At 39.7% G+C, this 24,131-nt stretch overlaps 1 protein-coding gene across 1 annotated transcript in view; it reads left to right on the top strand.

The window, feature by feature from the left end:
• Positions 1-11,487: 11,487 nt before the first annotated feature.
• MAP3K13 (mitogen-activated protein kinase kinase kinase 13) overlaps positions 11,488-24,131 on the top strand; it is a 152,636-nt gene continuing 139,992 nt past the window's right edge. The window contains exons 1-2 of the mRNA XM_020870677.2: positions 11,488-11,588; positions 14,093-14,219. The gene's annotated coding sequence lies outside the window, so the exon portion shown is untranslated. The remainder of the gene's footprint in view (positions 11,589-14,092; positions 14,220-24,131) is intronic.

Genomic DNA, 24,131 nt, shown 5'->3' with positions numbered 1-24,131 from the left:
GACATGGAAGCAACCTAAATGTCCACTGACAGATGAATGGATAAAGATGTGGTACACAGATACAATGGGCTATTACTCAGCCATTAAAAAAATGAAGTAATACCATTTGCAGCTACATGGATGGACCTAGAGATTATTATACTAAATGAAGTCAGTCAGCAAGATAAAGACAAATGCCATATGATATCATTTTCATGTGGAATCTAACATATGACATAAATGACTATGTCAGACTCAGAGAACAGACTTGTGGTTGTGGGGGTGGGGAGGTTGAATTGAGAGTTTGGGACTAACTATATATAATTATTATATATAGAATGGATAAACAAGACATTCCTACTATATAGCACAGGGAACTATATTTAATACCCTGTAATAAACCATAATAGAAAGAATTTTTTAAAAGAAGTATATTGAATATCTTGTAATAACCTATAAGCAAGGGCTTCCCTCGTGACTCAGTGGTAAAGAATTTGCCTGCAATGCAGGAGACTGAAATCTTGCATGCTAGACTTCATCATTATGTGAACCCAGAACTTCCAGATATCCAAGCTGGGTTTAGAAAAGGAAGAGGAACTAGAGATAAAATTGCCAACATTTGCTGGATTATAGAGAAAGCAAGGGAATTTCAGGAAAACATCTATCTCTGTTCCATCAACTACACTAAAGCCTTTGACTGTGTGGATCATGACAAACTGTGAAAAGCTCTTAGATGGGAATACCAGACCTTCTTACCTGTCTCTGTATGCAGGTCAAGAAGAAACAGTTAGAACAATGTATGGAACAACCAACTGGTTCAAGATAGAGCAAGGAGTCTGACAGGGCTATCTGCTGTCATCCTGTTTGTTTAACCTATATGCTGAGCCCATCATGAGAAATACTAGGCTGGATGAGTTACAAGCCAGAATCAAGACAGGCAGGAGAAGCATCAACAACCTCAGATAAGTGGATGACACCAGTCTAATGGCAGAAAGTGAAGAGGAACTAAAGAGCTTCTTGATGATGGTGAAAGAGGAGAGTGAAAGAGCCAGCCTAAAACTAAATATTAAAAAACTAAGATCATGGCATCTAGCTCCATTATTGCATGGCAAATAGAAGGGGAAAAGGTGGAAGAGGTGACAGATTTCTTCTTTTTGGGCTCCAAAATCACTGTGGACAGTGACTGCAGCCATGAAATCAGATGATTGCTTCTTGGCAGGAAAGCAATGACAAACCAAGACAGTGTGTTGAAAGGCAGAGACTTTACTCTGCTGACAAAGGTCTGTATAGTCAAGGTTAAAGTCTTCCCAGTGGTCATGTATGGGTGTGAGAGCTGGACCATAAAGAAGGCAGAATGCCAGAATTGATGCCTTGAAACTGTGGTACTGGAGAAGACTCCTGAAAGTCCCTTGGACAGCAAGGACATCCAACCAATCAATCTTAAGGAAGATGAACCCTGAATATTCATTAGAAGGACTGATACTGAAGCTGAAGCTCTAGTATTTTGGTCATCTGATGTGAACAGACAACTCATTGGAAAAATCCCTGATGCTGGGAAAGATTAGGGCAGAAGGAGAAGAGGGCATGAGAGGATGAGATGGTTGGATGGCCTCACCAATGCAATGAACATGAACTTGGGCAAACCCAGGAGATGATGAGGGACAGGCATGCTGCAGTCCATGGGGTGGCAGAGTCAGACATGACTGGGTGACTGAACAACAACAACAATAACCTGTAATGGAAAAGAATCTGGAGAAAATATGTATGTATATAAATATGATGAATCACTTGCTGTATACCTAAAACAAACACAATACTGTAAATCAACTGTATGTAGCCTGCCAGTCTCCTCTGCCAAGGGGATTTTCCAGGCAAGAATACTGGCATGGGTATTACTGGTAAGGAAATACTGCCATTTTCTTCTCCAGGGGATCTTCCTGACCGAGGGACCAAACCCGAGTCTCCTGCATTACAGGCAAATTCTTTCCTGTCTGAGTCACCAGGGAAGCCCTAAAAGAAAAATATAAGAATATAAATATAAGAATAAATAAAAATAAAACTTTTGTGTACTAGAACATCCAAATATATACCCATGGTGAAAACAGAGCTAGTTATCTAAACTTGACTTTCCCTGCATTGGTTATCTTTTAGCTCTGGAATCCAGGTGTGGTGTTGTGAAACTTCATTTAATAATGACTGAAGCCATCATAGCAGAGTGCTTTGGTGAACCAATCAGGTTTTCTGAAACAAATTGCAAAATATTAGGGCTTCCCTGGTGTCTCAGATGGTAAAGAATCTGCCTGCGACATGGGAGACCTAGATTCAATTCCTGGGTTGGGAACATTCCCTGGAGAAGGGAATGGCAACCCACTCCAGTATTCTTGCCTGGAGAATCCATGGACAGAGGTTACAGTCCATGGGATTGCAAAGAGTCAGACGTGACTGAGCAACTAACACTTTCAATGTGAACCAATCAGGTTTTCTGAAACTAACTGAAAAATGTTGCTTTCCAGCTGGAGTGATAAAATCTCTCACAGTGTCACTTCCCCTCTCACTGTGGGATACAAGTAGACACAAAGCTCCAGGGGAGGATAAATCCACAGAAACCTGACTTCTCAAATGATTTTGTGGAGGAGAGTTGCCCCACTGACTGGAACCAACATGGACTGTTACTGGCGAAAGAAAGAAATTTAGGTCTGTTTGCTAAAGAATTTTAACCTATACTAAGTAATATAGTGAAGAAATTGGCCATGAATACTCACTTCACAGGGAAGCTGGCTGACATTTGAGGAGAACAGCTGCTCATAAAACTGTCTGAAATAAAAAATGGGATAAAAATAGTTTCTTCACTACACCAGTACTATCAGTAATGATAATTTTTGAAACTTGGAGATACACCAACCCTACTCCATATACATATTCAATGTTTTAATGATGAAGGTAAACCATCAGCATTTCTAAACAAGATCCAGCTATGGCAAAAATGACTCAGTCAGATGTTAATCATTTTTACCAGTTGAAATGTCAGAGATCAAGGATGTATTACTGAGCATAAAGATCACACCGATGTGCTGAAACAAAATCTGAGTTGAATGCAACCAGAAATCTAAACTGAGAATTCATTCAGGGCTATCTCCCATTGTTTCCACCTCTCAGTTTTCCAGTGGGCTCTGCTTAATCACTTTAGGTTTGCAAATAATTTTTCATTAAATGTCATCTGTCAACTTCTGAACTGAAAATCATGCATGAAATGTCCTTTCTCAATGGTAAAGAACCTTCTTATATGACATTCCTGGTATTCTCTGGCATCCATTTTCAGTTCATATTGAAAGTACAGTTAGGCTATGCTGCTGCTGCTGCTGTTAAGTTGCTTCAGTCGTGTCCGACTCTGTGAGACCCCATAGACGGCAGCCCACCAGGCTCCCCCGTCCCTGGGATTCTCCAGGCAAGTATACTGGAGTGGGTTGCCATTTCCTTCTCCAATGCATGCATGCATGCCAAGTCACTTCAGTCGTGTCCGACTCTATGCGACCCCATGGACTGCAGCCAACCAGGCTCCTCTGTCCATGGGATTTTCCAGGCAAGAGTACTGGAGTGGGGTGCCATTGCCTTCTCCAACAGTTAGGCTATAGTTCACCTTTATATTTTCTCAGATCTTTCTCCTGATTTCCCACCATATCATTTTATTGAAGAGACTATTTCATCTGCTAATAATAATCCTTTCCAGATTTTTCTGACAAATTGGCACCATTTAGAAAGAGGCACAAACACCTGTGGAAAATTCTGAAAGAGATGGAATACCAGACCACCTGACCTGCCTCTTGAGAAACCTGTATGCAGGTCAGGAAGCAAGAGTTAGAACTGAACATGGAACAACAGACTGGTTCCAAATAGGAAAAGGAGTATGTCAAGGATGTATATTGTCACCCTGCTTATTTAACTCATATGTAGAGTACATCATGAGAAACGCTGGGCTGGAAGAAGCACAAGCTGGAATCAAGATTGCCAGGAGAAATATCAATAACCTCGGATATACAGATGACACCACCCTTATGGTAGAAAGTGAAGAGGAACTAAAAAGCCTCTTGATGAAAGTGAAAGAGGAGAGTGAAAAAGTTGGCTTAAAGTTCAACATTCAGAAAACTAAGATCATGGCATTTGGTCCCATCACTTCATGGGAAACAGATGGGTAGACAGTGGAAGCAGTGTCAGACTTTACTTTTTTGGGCTCCAAAATCACTGCAGATGGTGATTGTAGCCATGAAATGAAAAGACACCTACTTCTTGAAAGGAAAGTTATGACCAACCTAGATAGCATATTAAAAAGCAGAGACATTACTTTTCCAACAAAGGTCCGTCTAGTCAAGGCTATGGTTTTTCCAGTGGTCATGTATGGATGTGAGAGTCGGACTGTGAAGAAAGCTGAGCGCCAAAAAATTGATGCTTCTGAACTGTGGTGTTGGAGAAGACTCTTGAGAGTCCCTTGGACTGCAAGGAGATCCAACCAGTCCATCCTAAACCTGTAGGAGATCAGTCCTGGGTGTTCAATGGAAGGACTGATGCTGAAGCTGAAACTCCAGTACTTTGGCCACCTCATGGGAAGAGCTGACTCATTGGAAAAGACCCTGATGCTGGAAGGGATTGGGGGCAGGAGGAGAAGGGGACGACAGAGGATGAGATGGCTGGATGACATCACCAACTCGATGGACATGGGTTTGAGTAAATTCTGGGAGTTGGTGATGGACAGGGAGGCCTGGCATGCTGCGATTCATGGGGTCTCAAAGAGTCGGACATGACTGAGCGACTGAACTGACTGAGAAAGAGGCTACACATATATAAATTAGAGAGATGCTCTAGCTTATCTAGTCTAATATTCTTTCAAACACAGCCCTAACAACATTCCTAGCACAAGATTACCCGCCCCTCTTTGAATGTTCCCAGTGATGTTCTCCCATACTCTGCATGGTAGACATTTTTGCTTGCTAAAATTCTGCCCTGTTCCTCAGGACTTCCCATTCCCTGATTCTGCTTTTGTTCTCAGGTGTAATAACTCCCTGATTCTACTTTTGTTATACATTAAGTCTCCCTTTAATAGAAGAGTCTTTCATCAAATATTTAAATATGCTAACAAGTCTGTCTAAGCCTTCACTTTTTATGCTCTTCCTCAGGTACCAGTTTCTCACATGAGAAGCTCTCTCTAGCTCCTCACTACGTGAGTTGTTCTGGACACTCTTCATGTTTGTCAATGGCATCGATTCTCTGTATTCTGCACCTAGCATTAATCAGGTAATATTCATGTTCCCTTAACTCAGGTTTGTTCTTTTTTTATTATCCATAAAGACTTTTTTTCTTTTAAATTTCAAGTGATGTGCTTTTGTCTTGAAGGATAATTACTTCTTATTGGGTAGAATTCACACGCAATTCATGCTTTGAAAATGTACAATTCAATCATTTTTAGTATATTCACAAAATTGTACATCACGACTCTCAAATCCACAACATTCCAACACCTCAAAAAGAAACCCTGTATCTATTAAGCAATAACTTACCATTCCCCTTTCTCCTTATCTCCGGCAAACACATATCTACTTTAATAGACACTAATCTGTCGCTATGGGTTTATATATTCTGAACATTTCATATAAATGGACTCACAGAATGTATGGCCTTTTGTATACTGTTTTCTTCACTTAGCATAATGTTTTTAAGATTCATCCATGTTGTAGCATATATCAGTACTTCATTCCTTTTTATGACTGAATATCTACATTTTGTTTATCTGTTCATCAGCTGGGGGATATTTGAGTTATTTCTACTTTTTTGGCTATTATGAATAATGGTGCGCATTTTATGTGCATGTAGTGTTTTTATTTATTTATTTTTTTGGTTGTCCTATATGGTTTGTGGGGGTCTTAGTTTCTTGATCAGAGATTGAACTCATGCTCCCTGCATTGGAAGTGCAGTCTTAACCACTGGACCACCAGGGAAATTCTTATACATGTTTTTATGTAAACTATGTTTTTAATTCTCTGGGGTATCTACCTAGAAGTAGAACTGCTTGATCATATGGTAATTCTATTACTTCCCAGGTAGCACTAGTGGTAAAGAATCCACCTGCCAGTGCAGGAGACACAAGAGATGCAGGTTCAATCCCTGGGTCAGGAAGATCCTTTGGAGGAGGGAGTGGCAGCCCACTCCAGTACTCTTGCCTGGGAAATCCCATGGACAGAGGAGCCTGGCGGGCTACAGTCCATGGAGCTGCAGAAATTTGGACACAACTGAGCAACTAAGCATACATACATGGTAATTCTATGCTGTAACTCTTTGAGAAACTGCCAAACTATTTGGGACCATTTAGCATATAATAATCACAGCAATGTCTGAGGTTTCCAATTTCTTCAAATCCTTGGCGATACTTGTCCACTTCTTAAGTTATTAGGCTGTGCTGTGTTTAGTCGCTCAATCGTGTCCGACTCTTCGTGACCCCATGGACTGTACCCCACCAAGCTCCTCTGTTTATGGGGATTCTACAAGCAAAAATACTGGAGTGGATTGCCATGCCCTCCTCCAGTGGATCTGCCCAACCCAGGGATCAAACCCAGGTCTCCCACACTGTGGGCGGATTCTTTACTATCTGGGCCACCAGGGAAGCCCAAGAACATAGGAGTGGGTGGCCTATCCCTCCTCCAAAGGATCTTCCCGACCCAGGAATCAAACTGGGGTCTCCTGCATTGCACCAGATTCTTTACCAGCTGAGCTACCAGGGAAGTTATTAGGCTAGTTGTTCATAAATATGACTTGAATCTTTCTTTGTCACTAAGTGTAGTCTTCTCCCTTTTTGAGTGAATACAAGTTTAGAATCTGACTGGCTGATGAAAAGCACTCAGTAAAAATAGTCATGTTATTAGACAATTATGTTCTCTGAGATTAGTCAAATTGAATTGTGTTTTTATTCTAGGATTATATTTCCATCTGCTTTGAATAGCAAACAGGATTCAAATTAATACATCATGCACTATTAAGATGAAAATGAAGTAGGCTGGCACAACTCATACCTCCAATAATATAAACATCAAAAGTTCTAGCAACTAGTATTTATTTCCAGGTTTTTCCATCAAAGTGCCTTGATTTCTAAGCCTGGAGATTGTGCTGATGTGATTATAGCACAGAGAAATTTCTAGTAAAAGAAAAGAGGCCAGTAGACTAGGGATGGGCAAATGTTTTGATTTTTTTAATTTATTCATTTATTTTTATTAGTTGGAGGCTAATTACTTCACAATATTGTAGTGGTTTTTGTCATACATTGACATGAATCAGCCATGGATATACATGTATTCCCCATCCCAATCCCCCCTCCCACCTCCCTCTCCACCCAATCCCTCTGGGTCTTCCCAGTGCACCAGGTCCAAGCACTTGTCTCATGCATCCAACCTGGGCTGGTGATCTGTTTCACCCTAGATAATATACATGTTTCGATATACATGTTTTGAATAGGCAAAAAGATGGTAAAAGATGTTGCTGACTGGTGAGTTTAAAAATCAATATCTAATGAAATTTCAGAATAATTCATTAAGGAGGTGGTTTGCAAAAAGGAATTTGTGATCATCAAAGATACAATGTGTTCATTAAGAACAAGATACGCCAAATTAATTCCATTCCAGTCTTTTAGTGGATTAATACATTGGAAGATAACAGAAAAGTTGTATTGAGACTCCTACAGTAATTTAACATGGTTAGACAATGAAGTCCTTGTGGCTATGATGTGGGTTACTTGAAACTATGTTTTATGAACAGATATTTGACCAATCATGTATTTGCTGTGGATTTCCCTGGTGGTTCAGTGGTAAAGAATCCACCTGCCAAAGCAGGAAATACAAATTCGATCTCTGGGTTGGGAAGATCCACTGGAGAAGGAAATAGCAACCCACTCTAGTGGAAATTCCATGGACAGAGGAGGCTGGTGGGCTATAGTGCATGGGGTCACAAAAGAGTCAGACATGACTTAGCAACTAAACAACATGCATGTATATACACACACACACACATATATATGGTTCAAATGATTGATTTAAAATTTGATTGAAATATATTTTATACTTGTTTAAAGCTATAGCGTGTTGGTAGCCAAAAGGAAAAAGCACAATGTTTGAATGAAGGCATTAGATGGATCTATGGTAACATTAATATGGAATTATTTTTTCATTAAAAGGTCTACCTCTCTCATGACATAGAAACGTCGTCAAAAGCAGGGGGTTATCTTATTCATCTTTGTGTCCCTAATTCCTGAGTTGGTGTCTCTCCTGAATGAATGAATAGAATTAGGAGGCTTAGACTTTAGAACTGACTACCATTGTCTAATTTTCTGATTTTCAATAAATTAATTTCAATAGTCCATAGATTCATTAAAAGTGTCATTGATCTTTTTTACTGCTAGAGTTGGAAGAAACCTTAAATTTCATCTGTCCCAACTATATTATTCTATGGGTCTATAGGATTACCTATTTATTTGTAACACAGACTTACAACCAAGATTTCAGCAATAACAACTATGGGGCTTTGTCATAGTCCTAAAACAGAATTTGACTATTTAAAACAAAATTCTTCCAATAGAGAAGTCTAAATAAAGTTGTGCCATGTTATTAGCAGTGTACCAAGTGTATTTATGTTTATTCTTGGGAACTGCTTGAATCCATTATTTATTCCTGTTTGGCCAGTTAAAACTGAAGGTAGAGCTCACAGGAGTTGATACTTAACTCCTGGTTTCTGGGTAAGTTTAAGAAGTTTGCCAGGGGAAAGGGGGCTATGGCATTTGAAGTGAACCCAGCAGTGGCCAGACCAGAACATTCAAATGATCATCAGAATCCTGTGGGAACTGCTGGGTTCTACTGCTCCTCTCTCTTGGACTGGGGAGATTTTCCTAATTCTTTCCACTGAGAGTGAAGATCTTGCAAGTGAATCTGCTTTTACCTTATTAACATCTGAGGCATATTTTGGAAATGGAGGAAGGTAGCTAGTGTTTTCAGACTACACTTCTGATCCTAGCCCTACCACTAATTGTGTCACTTATGGTCAGTTACTTCTCTGGATCCAGTTTTCCTTACTTGTAACATCAAGAAGTTGACTAAATAATTATCTCCAAAATTCTTTTCAGTTCTAACAATCTGTAAATTTTTTGTTCTAACGATAAACCCTCAGCTCAGCTGGTCCCATCTTTTTTTCCTGGGTTGACTTTCTTTCTCCCATAATAACCTTTAAGCATCTCCACCTTTTTAAGGGCAAGGCTTGGGTTTTATTCATCTCCCCCAAGTTGGGTAGCACAGTACCCAAGCAGGTGATTTCAAGTAGCGTTGAAATTGAGTCTTATACAAAATCCCCTCTTTGTCTGGAGAAGCTTACAGTTCAGATGGGAGAATATCAGGCATCATTAATCAACCACTTAGTTAAAAGCTGAGGATAACAGGAAAACTGGTTCCAACCTCCTTTACCACTTATATGTTCCAACCAGAGTTATTATGTAACTGGTAATAGTTAACACTCTGAATGCTTTCACTGTGTCAGCGCTTTCCATATATTACCTCAAACAATACACACACGCCAAGCTTCTAGGTACTAGTATCATCTGTTTCAATCTTGAGGTGCCGGGGTCCAGCCTCGGCAGGATCCAGGGGGTACCCTCAGGATGAACGGCGTCGGCGAGAGAGAGAGAAGACACATGAGACCAGCCTTGATAGGGCCAAATCTGAAAGAGAGAGAGAGAGAGAGAGAGAGAGAGAGAGAGAGAGAGAGAGAGAATGACGAGAGAGAGAGAGAGAGAGAATGACCAGACGGGGGTGTTTGCAGGGTCTGGCAGTCTGGCAATGCTTTATTTTTTACCATAGCTTTTATACCCTAAGTTAGTACATTTCTAAGGGGGAGATAGTTTAACATTACGTCAGCTTGTCCTTCACAAAACCAGGGTGTTTTCTACATACTTCTTTGTTTATGAGGGTCTTGTACATTATCTTCTGGCCTTGGGGCCTATTAACATTTTATGCAGGTCAGGTAAATGTAAACCTATTTTCTGTTTCTCTGGTGACCTTAACTGAAAGGTAGCAGTCTCATAGGGCAAAGGTACAGCACAGAAGTATAACCTTGTTAACACAAAAATTAATCCTTCTGCAGAAGTTGTCAGTTGCGTTTATCTAAGAAGTTTACCCCACACAGACTCTGCGACTTTGGTGAGGCAGCTTCTGCCTAGCACTCCTGGCTGACAATTAACAACCATCTCATTGTTACCACACTAGGGCTAAGTCCTTATTTCTCTAGATCTTTAACTATATTAACAATAGTTTCTATAACACAACCTTAGTACATTAAAAGCAAAAACACAGCAAGCAAAACACAACAAACAAAACACAGCAAGCAAATCTCAATCCAAGAACCACCTATAGAATAATTTTTCTTATGTTTTCTAATAGCACTCCTTTACCCCTTAAAAAGGCTCTATGTCTATTAGGGCTTTTATATAATCAGGTTCTTTATGCTATTTTATGATTAGGATTTTATAAGCAATCATGCGTATTACTACCAAGGGCATAAATGTATTTGGCTAACAAACTGCCAGCAAAGGAGTTTAAATTAAAACACTCCTATCACCCTGGATAATCTCATAAAATACCACCACCTGGGAAACTTATTGATTAAAGTTCTAAATTGATTCTTATTTGGGAAGAGATCGGGGAAGGCCTTCCTGCTTGTGTCAGAGAAATTAGGGAGTAGTCCATTGAGGCAGGCATCAGAAAGACAGATACCATCTTTAAGGGGAGAGCCAGGGGCAGCTTTTCGAAATCCCTGAAAACCTGATCTGCTTTGCCTATCAAGCTTTCTCCTCGTGACCTTGTCATGGGTGGGATCTCGTGAGCTGGCCTTTTCGAAACCCCTGAAAACCTGATTCGCCTTTCCCGTCAGGTTTTCTCCCTTCCGGCCTTGTTAGGGGTAGGGTCTTGTGAGCTGATTTTTTCGAAACCCCTGAAAACCTGATTCGCCTTGCCCCTCAGGTTTTCTCCCTTATGGCCTTTTTAGGGGTAAGGTCTCGTGTGTTGGCTCCCGGCATTGAGGAAAATGGCACAGAGAAGTTAAGTAATCTGCCTAGGTAATACCGTTACAAGTGAGAGGTAGCACCACTTGAGCAAAACTGAGAAAACATTGTGACTGTCCGAGGGACTTGAGTCAAAGTCCCTCCTCCCTAGAGAAGGAGCAGACGCAAGCCATCGTAGAAGGCTACAGAAGCCGGCAAAAAAGTTTGAAAAACAAACAAAAATCCCTCACACTTCTCCAGGCTGGACTATATAGCCGGAGTTTAGGAAAACAGGCGGGAAAAAAACCTGGTAAACAAGATCTGGAGAACGCCTGATCTCGAGAGAACCGGGGAACAAGCCGGAAGTAGCGTCAACTAACTGCGTTGGGATCTTAGCGGGACTGCGGGGCCGGGAGGCATTCGGCCGGATGGCATTCGGGCCGGACGCGACACCCGGAAGTTACGCCCTGGAGGCGGTACCTGGTTGTAGAGGGCGTCGCGATGGGCGGGGTGGGGCGTCCGTGGTCGTCCTGGAACCGTGGATTACAGGCAGGTAACTTGCGTGCGGAACCCGGACCGGACAGGGGTGGAAGTTGGGCTTGGGGGCTCAGTTTGCTCAAAACTCCAAACTCGGGCAGGGAAACGTGGCTCTCGCTTGATATCGGGGCTGGAGGAAAGGTTCCTTGCTATGCGGCTCCCTGGAGAGATAGGGATACGAAGAACTTTATGGGAACGGGGTCGTAAGGGCCGAGCTCATGGAGGAAAAACAGATAGGCTGAGTCTTCTAGGATTCGGTCTTGGCTTGGGTGGGGGTTTGGGGGTGGTGGTGGTCACAGGCTCGTGACTGTTGGCGCTCGGAGGTGAAGACACAGAACCTGGACACTGAGATGAGCTGATCTAGAGTTCATTTCCCTCCTACCGGCCCCCCATCCAATTCTGCTAGTAGGGAACAGCGACATCGTCTTTTCATTTCTTAATCTAGGACAGTGCCTTGTCACTATTAGGCATCATTAGATACTGTCAAATGAATGAATTAATGAACGCACGAACCCAATTCTGGCTCACCTGGGGGAGCTTCTAAACTTGTGTTCCTACTTCTGGATGTAGACGTGATGCCAGCTTAGTTTGCTAATCAGTGGCTTTGAGAATGTCAGTGCAGTAGAGGTTCGGGACGTTGTTGTTGTTTTGTGGTTATTGAAACTTAGAAACGTCTCTTAATATTTTTCCCTGAGGTGGGTGAAGAGGAAAGGCGATCAGTTGGACTTTTTTCAGGTTCCTTCACTTTTCTGGGAATAACTTCCAGGTGAATGATACCGGCCAGGAGTTGGCCATCAAGTAGATTGCAGTTGTAGTAATGAGCTTCTAATTAGTGTTGACGTTTGTGCGTGCTAAGTCGCTTCAGTCGTGCCCGACTCTGCGACCCTAGGGACTGTAGCCCGCCAGACTCCTCTGTCCTGGGATTCTCCAGGCAAGAACACCGGAATGGGTGGCCAGACCCTGCTCCAGGGAACCTTCATCATCCAAAGATCAAACCCAAAACTCCTGCGGATCCTACATTGCAGGAGGATTCCTGACTACTGAGCCACCAGGGAAATCCAATTAGTGTTTTAAGTGCTTCTTTTCTGTAATATGAACTTATTTTTCTTTTTCATAATGTTTTCTTTCTTAAATTGGGGTGCTTTTTACATTTGAGATGTAAGTGAGAAGTATTTCATAACAAAGATTAAAATAGTTATGTACAAAAGTCCAGTCAGAGATTTCATCTGGTGGGTACACAAAAGTTTTGTGCGTTGTGCCTTGGACTCTGCAGCCCCATGGACTGCAGCCCACTAGGCTCCTCTGTCCCTGGAATTTTCTGGGCAAGATTACTGGAGTGGGTTGCCGTTTTCTACTCCAGGAGATCTTCCTGTCCCAGGGATAGAACCTTTACCGCATGTCTCCTGTGTCTCCTGCATTGGCAAGTGGGTTCTTTACCACTGAGCCATCTGGGAAGTCCACATAAAGGGTTAACTCCTTCCAAATAGTTGTAGGAGGCTTCCAAAAGAATGAATCTCTGTAGGTTAAATTGTTTCCGTAGTGAAGTATTTGTTTAGGTGTCTTGAATGGAATAAAGAGTGGGCATGTGCTAAATCCCTTCAGTGGTGTCCCACTCTTTGCAACCGGGTGGACTCTACAGCCCACCCCAGGCTCCTCTGTCCATGAGATTCTCCAGGCAAGAATACTGGAGTGGGTTGCCACTTCTTTCTCCAGGGGATCTTCCTAACCCAGGGATCCAGCCTGCATCTCTTGTCTCCTGCATTGGCAGGCAGGTTCTTTACTGCTAGCATCACCTGGGAAGGTTGAAGAGTGGGCATAGACCTAAATAACCTGATTCTTCTTGGTTGTCAAATGGGAAAAAAGTGCAGATGACACATCAGGCTTGTAGTAAGATCTGGGCATGAATCCCTATCTAGGTGTATTGATTGATTTAGATCTAGGGAGGTGATTGTGTGTAGGGGTTTCATACTATCAAATGAGATAGTAGCTCCTAAATGGTTCTAGAATGTTAGTATTAGTTTGAATGTAATGGAGTAGGAAAATCTGAATTTATGGCTTTTTGTTTGTTTTACAAGGAAGAAACTAGTAAGCATTTTTAGGTTTAACGATCTAAGATGTTATTAAAAATAGATTGGAAAAAACTAAAAGTAGAGATTTGAATACTTTATTGAAGTCATACAATTTTTAAAAGTTTGCCTGCCTTTAATGCTTACTTTCCCAATTTCTGGAAATTGCTGGCATCCAAATGATTTTCACCTTTGTGTACTCTTACTATGGTATGTCTTTTAGGATACATGAAAATTTGGTACAAAGTAATGTTTTGAGATCCTCTAGATTGGTGTTAATATTAATATCATAAAGTCTAATTTTGCTACCTCAGTGTGCTGTTCAATGTCATGTCCATTAATTCTGCACATCTAAATAACTATATTTGTAATACTTATTGTAACTGTTATTCATAATAAATTGGTATCCAAGTAGTGACTTAGATATGCGCATTGACATTCTTGAGGTTTTCAGTTTTGCAGAACTCTGATATCTGTGGACGCTAATATGGACTTCGTTTAAAGAAATCCACGGACCATTAAAGGACAAAAACATGAATCAGTTTGTATTTTGGCATTCAAATCCTAGCACTTTGGGAAAGGTAAGTTGTTAACTGTTTTATGTTAGGTGAAAAATATTGATAGAATAGCCCTGGATTGGTCTAGAAAATTATAGGATTGTGATTGAAAAATATAGGCTGAATCTCTTTGAATTATGTTTTAATCCAGATCTTCCAAAGAAGTTTGAGTTTTGTTCATTATATATGAGGGAATTGCTACTATTTCTCTGTAAGACTGATCAGAAATTAGAGAGATTGACAAGATATGTTATTCTTGGAACATTATTTCTCTGTTTTTTTTCTATTGAATCTTCTTTCAACATTTTAGAACCTGTAAGTATGGGGTCTCAAACAGTCATTAAATCACCGCACATCCAAGTTTGGCTCTGTAATAGTATGTGTCCCAAATCTAGACAATTTTATTTTATACTTTAGGTTAAAGCAAGAAAAGAAACCCCTAAGTGTCTTAAAAAAAAAAAATTATGTCTTACGTATGCTATTTTTCTTTTTCTCCACTTTAAAAAATATCTTAGATGATTCATTCTCCAGGCCTTTAATCTTTCTGTCCCAGGGGCAAAGGTTCTCTTTTTTTAATTTCTATTTTTCCTGGTTGAAGAGTTTTTAATTTTAAAAACTTTTAACTTCTAACTTTGCAATAACATTATGCACCTTTTAATCACTATTAAACTTATAGTTTTTCCTGGTCTCTGTAGACAAACTGACTTCTTGTTTGGAATGCGTTCATTTCTAAAAATAGGTTTTACTTCTAGGAATCCGTCTTTCAGATATATTTGCACTTGCACATAAAAATTTGTTTATAAACATATTCATCACCATATTATTTGAAATTAAGAAAACAACAACAACAACTAGAAATGACCGAAACATCCTTCAGCAGAGTCTGGTTAAATGAATACTTTCATAGAATGTAGCATCTGCTGCTCTTAGAATGAGTTAGATCCATAGGTGGGGATAAGGAAAAATCTCTAAGATACATTGTTAACTGACATAAACAGTATAGAACTGTATGTATAGTATATTTTCATTTGTGTTTTTGAAAGCATGTATTTCTATACATACCTGTAAAATTTCTTCAGATCCACATAAGGAACTATTGACACAGGTACTCCCAGGGAATGAGACCAGAAGTCTAGAGAAGGAAGGAGTCTCATGTTTTTTTCTGTATTCTCTTTCTGGTGGATTGATTTTTTTTTTTTAAATACTATGAACATTTATTTTTAATGCTAAGAAACAAACAGCAAGGCTTTAGGTTAATTACGTGAACTCATTACTATTCCTTATGTCTATTGTCCTTATGATTATTTTCACTATTCAGGAGGAATGAGGTTGCACAAGTGAGTTGTTTATTTCAGAGCTGCATGAAAGGTTTGGTGATGTTTTAATATGTTTGTAATCTTGACATTAGATTATTATTCATAAGAATTTTTTAATAAGTTAGGTGCTTAGTGTTGCCGAGTTCAATGCTCATACACACTTTATAACATCTGCCTGACCTCCCTGTGTGATGCGGGTATTGTTACTTTTGTTTGCAAGCTATGTTTGTGTTGGATTGGCACGGTTCTTCTGAACCTCTCTTTATTTCTGAATGGATGGACTTGTTTGGATTGAATTACTATTTAGCAACTCTACTCTTTAAATAATAGACCTTACTGTTATTATTTTACTTTGTTCTTGAAGTCTGGAACTGGCTTAAGGCATTTCAAAGAATGGCTTGTTCTCTCTGTTATAAAATCAGGAAGACAGAAAGATCACTTAGATATATTTGGATAATTTCATTTTGCATTGAGAATATTCCTTTTAATTGCCTGTTTATCTGCCTTGGACTCAGCAAAAATTTCTGATGACTTCTCTAGCCATCTTTGTCTCTCTACACTTTCATTGGGTGAAATTTGGAATAAGTAGTGTATCAGTACAGTGGGTTATACAAGAAATTTGAAGATGTAATAGTACCATTTTGTTAGTGGAGGGATTTTATTTGAAACTTGCTGGAGAATAGGCTATGTAAGATACATACCTATGTGACATTACTGTCATAAAATACATCATTGTGTGTCTTGTTAGAAGCAAAATGAAGGCCACTAATCTAGGGGCTGAGTCATGATTAATTGAATAGAGCAGATTATGGTATGCCAGGTGTTTTCTATCGATACCACACTGGCTGACTGTTTTGCATATAAATCATTTCTATTAAATAATGCTTTGCTTCTTGAGATCTGTGGGACTAATCAGTACTGGCCACAGAAGGTTGGGAGGAGGGGGAATCTCTGGGCAGAATACCTAAAGTAGAAGTCCTTATTCTTGCTAAGAGAATGGATAGCAATGAATTGAATCCAAGGGTAGACTGTGTTTTCCTGAGTTAAGATGAAGGTGGTAAAGGTGACTTATAGAAAGAAAAGAGATGAAAGTAAATTATATGTAGATAACATAGAATTGAGCAGATACGTGTGTGTGTGTGTGTGTGCAGGTACATATATAATACATTATATATTTAAAATGTGTATATATATTATTTTACACACATATGTATTTTATATATATTTTGTGTGAAAACCACAAATTCTGCATAGGAAGGTATCCAGTTAATACAAGAGAAAAAAAAAATCAGTATTTTAAGGCCTCAGAACTGGACTGTGAGGGGTTAATTCATAATTGTGAGAACAGCTTGAAGAATTTTGGCAGTGTTAAAAGATCATTCACAGGGCCCAAGTGATGTTAAGGTAGACAAAAGCCTGAGGATGAGAAAGTTAAAATTTAGTAACATGTAAGATTATGGTTAAGGATATCTTTTAAGGTTCTGTTTTGTGCCATTGTTTTGAGTGGGGAGAAAAAGAAGGACTGAAAAGTATATTGCTATTTAATTTGAATTCAGCTAGATTCATAAGCTTTTCCTAGTGTGCCAGTTGTATATGACCAAAATGGATTAATTGGACCCATTACCTACAAAGCAATTAGTTTTTGTATATTAATTATTAGATAAACCTGGAAGAAGGAGAGAATTGTTTTTAATCAATCTTATGATTATATGAAAGGACAACTGTGATGATCCAAGTTGAGAGCACTGAGACTACTTTGCTCAGAAAAAAGAAGACTTGGAAACAGTTGGAGAAATGCCATAGGAAGTGCACTTGTTCTCTGTTATTTGACGCCAAAATTAGTTCTAAATGAGAGAAGGTATAGATAGAACTAGTCAACAGTGGAGCAGATTGTGTCCAGAGGCAGTGAACGCCAAGTCGTTAGGGTCTCTTAAGCAAATTTTGAGTGTTGTCAATGTTGTAGAGGGTACTTCTCATTGTTTGGAAGATTGTACCAAATTATCAATAAGGTATCTTTTAAATCTGAAAAAAAATTATACTGCAGTAAAGTGTTTTATTATGGTATGTGTATATGTTCTGTTATCCCTGTATTTAAATTCTGAGAGCTTACTTACCTGCTGCTCATTCATCTACTAACTTCAGTTAACTTATAACCAGAAAATAAAATTACCTGAGCTTCCAAATTATAAGACACAAAATCTATATGCTTTTCTCAGGTCTTTACTCATTTCATTTACATTTAGACACAGTTTAGCATGCTTAATTAACTGGGTTTAACTCCAGTGTATTAGAAGCAACAGATTCTGAAAGTTGCTCAGTTGTGTCCAATGCTTTGCGACCCTATGAACTATACAGTCCAAGGAAGTCTCTAGGCCAGAATACTGGAGTGGGTAGCCTTTCCCTTCTTCAGGGAATCTTCCCAACCCAGGGATCGAACCCAGGTTTCCTGCATTGCAGGAAGATTCTTTACCAGCTGAGCCACAAGGGAAGCCCATCAAATAGAGGCAGGCACATTGATAAGTGTGGACAGCAACAAAGTCAGAAAACTGACCAATTAATTTGAAATTTGTAGCAACCCAGGCTTTTTGGTGAGATGAGAACTCTTCTATGTTCATGGATATTCAAAATGATAACCCTGACTGAACTTAAATAATTTGTGTTCAGTATTTTCTATCTAAGAATACCTAAATTTTAGAAAGATTTCTTTAGTTTGTTTTGTAAGACAGATATTTGGCATCTGGAGAGGGTACGTGCATTGTACAGTGTAGAGTTAGGACTCTAGAGCACTAAACATAGATTTGAATCTGCTCTCTAGTGTCTAGTTGCTGTTCTGTTAATTGAGTTTATTATTCAGTCTAAGCCTCAATCTCTTCTTCTATAAAATAAGAAGTTACTGAAAAGTAAGTGTATGTAAAAGATTTGCTTATATTAGGTGTTAAGTAAATAATAGCTATTATTATTTCATTATTACCATAAAGCCTACTCTACCTTGAATTTCTTTCTCTTCAAATAGAGTAAGAACAAACTTACCTGATAATTTTATTGTAAGTTTATATATATTAATGCTAATAAAGGTGATGACATGCTTAAAAAACCTTTTTTAAAAATCTTGTAAATAATCCATGTCCACTTTACAAAAAATGAGTGAGTGAAGTCGCTCAGTCGTGTCTGACTCTTTGCGACCCCGTGGACTGTAGCCCACCAGGCTCTTCCATCCATGGGATTCTCCAGGCAAGAATACTGGAGTGGGTTGCCATTTCCTTCTCCAGGGGGTCTTCCTGACCCAGGGATCGAACCCAGGTCTCCCGCATTGCAGGCAAATGCTTTAATCTCTGAGCCACCAGGGAAGCCCAAAAAATAATAGGATATAGAAGAAAAGGATATGTATATCCCTCCAAAAAGGAGTAAAGTCATCTATAATCCTCTACCACTGTTGATATTTAAGTGACATCCTTTATTATTATTATTTTTGGCTGTGCTGGGTCTCCGTTGCTGCATGGGCTTTTTCTCTGGTTGTGGGTAGGCCAGGGCTACTTTGTAGTTGCGGCGTGTGGGCTTCTCGTTGTGGTGACTTCTCTTGTTGCGGAGCACGGGCTCAGTAGTTGCAGCTCTCTGACTCTAGAGCACAGTCCTAGTAGTTGTGGTGCAGAGGCTTAGCTGCTCTGTGGCATGTGGACCTTCCTGGACCAGGGATCAAACCCACATCTCCTGTGTTGGCAGGCAGATATCTTTCCCATCTGAGCCACCCAGCTCAGTGGGAAAGAATCTGCCTGCCAATGTAGGAGACACGGGTTCAGTTCCTGGGTCAGGAAGATCCCCTGGAGAAGGGAATGGCTATCCACTTCAGTATTCTTGCCTGGTGATTTCCATGGACAGAGGAGCCTGGCAGGCTATAGTCCATGGGGTCACAAAAGAGTCAGACACGAGTGAGTGACTAACACACACACACATACACACAAAGCCACCAGGGAAGCCGCGTGCTTTAAAGTGCTTTGACATCCCTATAGGATGTCACTTCTGAGTAGTGACATCTGAAACTGATTCTACCTTGCTACTGTTGGAAAACGTAAATTAGTCACTACACTTGCTATTCTGTGGAGAAGGCAATGGCACCCCACTCCAGTACTCTTGCCTGGAAAATCCCATGGACGGAGGAGCCTGTAGGCTACAGTTCATGGGGTCGCTAAGAGTCGGACACGACTGAGCGACTTCACTTTCACTTTTCACTTTCATGCATTGGAGAAGGAAGTGGCAACCCACTCCAGTGATCTTGCCTGGAGAGTCCCAGGGACAGGGGAGCCTGGTGGGCTGCCATCTATGGGGTCGCGCACAGAGTCGGTCATGACGGAAGCGACTTATTAGCAGCAGCAGCAGCTTGCTATTCTGAATATGCAGTGAAAGATTGTGACATGACACAATGTTGATTTTAAAGAAAGCCCTAGTTCTGGAAAGTTTTGTGTAATGAAAACAGTACCTGGTGCTGTGGGGCTGGATGGCCTGAGTTTGAATTCTGACTCCACCCTTTACTAGCTCCGTAAGCTACCTGAAATTTCTTAACTTCTCTGGACCTCAGTTTCTTCACATGTAAATTGGGGATAATAGTAATATCTAATTTATGAGATCATTTTGAGGATTGAATGAATTACTCTACTTAGAGTGCTTAGAGTAGTCCTGGCACAAAGTGTAGACTCAATTTAGATATAAATTGCTCTTATTAATTTTTAAAAGCTTAATTCTTTCTTGGGGAAAAAAAAAGCATGTTTACTGGAGCAGATTAAAGAAACAAGTTAGAATGAGCACAAGAGTAGTCAGTGAGATATACTACATGTTTTTCTTTTGAGCTTGTAAAGTGGTCTGAATTTTTCCATTTGAAGGCTTTGTTAATTTTTCTACCCGTTTAAATCTCAAACCATGATATTCACAATTTAGCTTCTTTCTCTACCCCACAAAATCAATTTCATTTTATGTTGCCTCATCCAACAAATATTTTGGCCATGCTTTCAAAAATCAAAAGCCCAGGAAATTATCATTAAATCAGTTTATCTGACTATAGCCCATGGTGGTTCTGTAAGAACTTTAAATTCAGTTGCAATTTGATGTGAAGAATGTTAATCAAAGTGATAAACCCATGAACATATTTATTCTTTTGGTACACTATATCTCTTTAAAATCTATTTCCTTTTCTTCTTAATTCCTTTTTGCTTTCTTCTTTTAATCATAGTATGTAGCAATCTGATTAATTACTGGTCAAAGAATTACAGTTTTTCAAAATCCTCAAGAAGTTTTATTAGACTTGCTAGTAGTATCTTTCTGTGTTTTGTTTTGAAGTATCAACTACAAGTTTTTGAAGACCGTGGGGCCTACCATGATTATGTGTTCAAGATTTGAGTTTGAATCACTTCATCAAGACTTCGATCCTCTTCAAAAGCCCCAAATCTCACCTGTATTAAAGCTCTCCTTTGAACCCCCTCACAAAAATACAAGCTTAAATGACTAAAGTCCATTAGTACATTATCTTTTATATCCTTTTCTCTGATTTCTCTTCAATTTCATTGGCCTTTAGGGTCTTTTCATGTTGTTTATGTTCCTTTAGACTACAGCCAAGGAATCTGTGCTTTCCAAAAGAATGTGTGTCCAGGGGCCATAAGTTTTCACTGATAGAGAAGTGTAAACTTGACATGATAAGCTTAGAATCAGGTCTTTTGTTATATCCTGTAAAAACCTGAGTCAACACTAAGATGAGGATGAAGTGGTAAAAATATGTGAGGTCAGATTATGCTCTCAGAACCTATGTTAGTTTTAGGGGAAAGAACCCTCAACCTATAAGTTAATGATTCTTAGTCTCTGAACTTGGAGTATGGAATGAAGCAGGGCAAAGGCTAATAGAGTTTTGCCAAGAGAACACACTGGTCATAGCAAACACCCTCTTCCAACAACATAAGAGAAGACTCTACACATGGACATCACCAGATGGTCAACACTGAAATCAGATTGATTATATTCTTTGCAGCCAAAGATGGAGAAGCTCTATACAGTCAGCAAAAACAGGACCAGGAGCTGACTGTGGTTCAGATCATGAACTCCTTATTGCCAAATTCAGACTTAAATTGAAGAAAGTAGGGAAAACCACTAGACCATTCAGGTCTGACCTAAATCAAATCCCTTGTGACTATACAGTGGAAGTGAGAAATAGATTTCAGGGACTAGATCTGATAGAGTGCCTGATGAACTATGGGTGGAGGTTTGTGACATTGTACAGGAGACAGGGATCAAGACCATCCCCATGGAAAAGAAATGCAAAAAGGCAAAATGGTTGTCTGAGGAGGCCTTAGGGATAGCTGTGAAATGAAGAGAAGCGAAAGGCAAAGGAGAAAAGGAAAGATATTCCTATTTGCGGAGTTCCAAAGAATAGCAAGGAGAGATAAGAAAGCCTTCCTCAGTGATCAGTGCAAAGAAATAGAGGAAAACAACGGAGTGGGAAAGACTAGAGATCTTTTCAAGAAAATTAGAGATACCAAGGGAACATTTCATGCAAAAATGGGCTCAATAAAGGACAGAAGTAGTATGGACCTAACAGAAGCAGAAGATATTAAGAAGAGGTGGCAAGAATACACAGAAGGATTGTACAAAAAAGATCTTCATGACCCAGATAATCATGATGGTGTGATCACTCACCTAGAGCCAAACTTTCTAGAATGTGAACTCAGGTGGGCCTTAGAAAGCATCACTACAAACAAAGCTAGTGGGTGTGATAGAATTCCAGTTGAGCTATTTCAAATCCTGAAAGATGATGCTGTGAAAGTGCTGTGTTCAATTTGGCAGCAAATTTGGAAAACTCAGCAGTGGCCACAGGACTAGAAAAGGTCCGTTTTCATTCCAGTCCCAAAGAAAGGCAATCACAAAGAATGCTCAAACTACCGCACAATTGCACTCATCTCACACGCCAGTAAAGTAACGCTCAAAATTCTCCAAGCCAGACTTCAGCAATATGTGAACCTTGAACTTCCAGATGTTCAAGCTGGTTTAAGAAAAGGCAGAGGAACCAGAGATCTAATTGCCAACATCCGCTGGATCATCGAAAAAGCAAGAGAGTTCCAGAAAAACATCTATTTCTGCTTTATTGACTATGCCAAAGCCTTCGACTGTGTGGATCACAATAAACTGTGGAAAGTTCTGAAAGAGATGGAAATACCAGACCACCTGACCCACTTCTTGAGAAACCTGTATGCAGGTCAGGGAGCAAGAGTTAGAACTGGACATGGAACAACAGACTGGATCCAAATAGGAAAAGGAGTACATCAAGGCTGTATATTGTCACCCTGCTTATTTAACTTATATGCAGAGTACATCATGAGAAACACTGGGCTGGAAGAAGCACAAGCTGGAATCAAGATTGCCGGGAGAAATATCAATAACCTCAGATATGCAGATGACACCACCCTTATGGCAAAAAGTGAAGAGGAACTAAAAAGCCTCTTGATGAAAGTGAAAGAGGAGAGTGAAAAAGTTGGCTTAAAGCTCAAAATTCAGAAAACTAAGATCATGACATCTGGTCCCATCACTTCGTGGGAAATAGATGGGGAAACAGTGGAAGCAGTGTCAGACTTTATTTTGGGGGGCTCCAAAATCACTGCAGATGGTGATTGCAGCCATGAAATTAAAAGATGCTTACTCCTTGGAAGGAAAGTTATGACCAACCTAGATAGCATATTTAAAAGCAAAGACATTGCTTTTCCAACAAAGGTCCGTCTAGTCAAGGCTATGGTTTTTCCAGTTGTCATGTATGGATGTGAGAGTTGGACTGTGGAGAAAGCTGAGCGCCAAAAAATTGATGCTTTTGAACTGTGGTGTTGGAGAAGACTCTTGAGAGTCCCTTGGACTGCAAGGAGATCCAACCAGTCCATCCTAAAGGAGATCAGTCCTGGGTGTTCATTGTAAGGACTGATGTTGAAGCTGAAACTCCAATACTTTGGCCACCTCATGTGAAGAGTTGACTCATTGGAAAAGACCCTGATGCTGGGAGGGATTGAAGGCAGGAGGAGAAAGGGACAACAGAGGATGAGATGGTTGGATGGCATCACTGACTCAATGGGCATGAGTTTGAGTAAACTCTGGGAGTTTGTGATGGACAGGGAGGCCTGGTGTGCTGCGATTCATGGGGTCGCAAAGAGTCGGACACGACTGAGCGACTGAACTGACAAACTGAACTGAACTGAGCAACTTTCACTTTCACACATGTGTGGCTAGAACTCATTTTAATAACCCTTGGAACAAGGTTTCATTCATAGAGTGAAATGCTATTCTAGATTGAAATGCTAAAATTGAGATTCATAGAAATGCTATTCTAGATTGAAAAATAAATTTAAAGTATATATTCATATGTATACACATGTATGTTAATATATTCTATTATAGCATAATATTTTATATCCTCTTGAGTTAATAAATCCTGATTGTCAATGAAATTTTTATCCAGTATCTTTAATGAATATGGAGGTTAGAATATTATTTCAAAATTTGCACACATGTACTAAATTGAATGTATGGTCATTAAACAATATCATAATCATAACATTAAATAAATATTTAAATATTTAACATTATATATAATTTATAGTAT

The sequence above is a fragment of the Odocoileus virginianus genome, chromosome 4 (genome assembly GCF_023699985.2).
Source record: "Odocoileus virginianus isolate 20LAN1187 ecotype Illinois chromosome 4, Ovbor_1.2, whole genome shotgun sequence".
Classification (NCBI taxonomy): domain Eukaryota; kingdom Metazoa; phylum Chordata; class Mammalia; order Artiodactyla; family Cervidae; genus Odocoileus; species Odocoileus virginianus.
Note: the sequence above shows the minus strand (reverse complement) of the source record. Positions and strands in the feature narration are given on the sequence as shown.